Source organism: Asparagus officinalis, chromosome 1 (genome assembly GCF_001876935.1).
Source record: "Asparagus officinalis chromosome 1, Aspof.V1, whole genome shotgun sequence".
NCBI classification, from domain to species: Eukaryota; Viridiplantae; Streptophyta; class Magnoliopsida; order Asparagales; family Asparagaceae; genus Asparagus; species Asparagus officinalis.
In genome coordinates, this window is record NC_033794.1 from 87,069,751 (window position 1) to 87,071,744 (window position 1,994).

Genomic DNA, 1,994 nt, shown 5'->3' on the forward strand with positions numbered 1-1,994 from the left:
CATACACACTCATATCATGCAAGGATCCATGGGCAACATGAGTGAATAGAAACTTTGATGGACCATCCACTTAAGTTGACATAACAATTGCTATATATATATATATATATATAGGGAGAGGTTCTAATAAAAACCTAGAGAACTAAAAACCAATCCTAACCCTCCAATCTATCTAATCCAATGGCCTACATTTCGATGGCAGAATTGTAAATATAGACACATTTAATACACATCAGCTGTAAAAAAGGGTAAAATTGGAACAATTCACTACATTAATGGTGGCTGGCAACATTGGAAGCTGGAGATAATGATTAAAACCAAAAATACAACACGTCCTTTAATACTCTCTCTTACTATCAACGTGCTACGTCCTTTCACTTCCCCATTTCTCTCTCTAACTCACTTCCCGCTCTCTGTAACTCACTTCCATCTTCTATCAAGCTTTGATCTTCCATCTTCGCATGAAGAACACAGCAACAATTCATTAAAAATGATCCTAACCATCCAAGCTTTCGCTGGAGTGAATCTAGATTCACTCCAGTGAATCTGGATTCACTCTTGAGTTCTCCATTTCCCCATTTCTCTCTCTAACTCACTTCCCGCTCTCTGTAACTCACTTCCATCTTCTATCAAGCTTTGATCTTCCATCTTCGCATGAAGAACACAGCAACAATTCATTAAAAATGATCCTAACCATCCAAGCTTTCGCTGGAGTGAATCTAGATTCACTCCAGTGAATCTGGATTCACTCCATGAATCTGGATTCACTCCAGTGAATCTGGATTCACTCCAGTGAATCTGGATTCACTCCAGTGAATCTGGATTCACTCCAGTGAATCTGGATTCACTCCAGTGAATCTGGATTCACTCCAGTGAATCTGGATTCACTCCAGTGAATCTGGATTCACTCCAGTGAATCTGGATTCACTCCAGTGAATCTGGATTCACTCCAGTGAATCTGGATTCACTCCAGTGAATCTGGATTCACTCCAGTGAATCTGGATTCACTCCAGTGAATCTGGATTCACTCCAGTGAATCTGGATTCACTCCAGTGAATCTGGATTCACTCCAGTGAATCTGGATTCACTCCAGTGAATCTGGATTCACTCCAGTGAATCTGGATTCACTCCAGTGAATCTGGATTCACTCCAGTGAATCTGGATTCACTCCAGTGAATCTGGATTCACTCCATTGAATCTGGATTATATTAAAGAATAAGAAACTTATGGTAAAAAACAAGCTATAAAATTTTAAACAAAAAGAATAAGAAAGTTATGGTAAAAAACAAGCTATAAAATTTTAAACCATGATAAGATTTCACATTTTACAGCAAAAAGTTACGATTTTTATGGTACAAAACAAACACCTCACATACTGAATCTGGATTCACTGCTATGAATCGAGATTCACTGCAGTGAATCTATAGATTCACTTATGCGTGTCTTCGTTTTTCAACTGGTTTCTTCAAAAAACAAAAAACTTTTCAGACTAAAAGGTAAAATATTTCACATTTTACAACAAAAAGCTACGATCTTTAAGGTTAAAACTAAAACTTTTAGATGAAAAATCAAACAAATTTCATAAACTTACCATTAAAGCGTTAAAATAATTAAACGATGATAAATGTTGAAGACAATGGTTGAAGATGAAGGTTGAAGATGAAGGTTGAAGAAGACCGTGGATTGGGAGATGTTGAAGACAGAGAGAGATTTGCTATGATTTTGGTCGAAAGAGAGAGAGAGTTGCTGTGATTTTGGAGAGAGAGAGTTGCATGGGGAAATGGAGAACTCAACAAGAAGCATTAATTACCTCTCTTTAGTGGGCTGCTTATTTTACCTTATTACCCTTATGCAGCTTTAATCTCAGCCATTGGATAAATCTAGATCCAATGGAGAGGATTGGTTTTTAGTTTTTAGTATAGTGAGGTTTTTATTTGAACCTCTCCCTATATATATATATATATATAACCAAAATGTGTATGATATATATATAT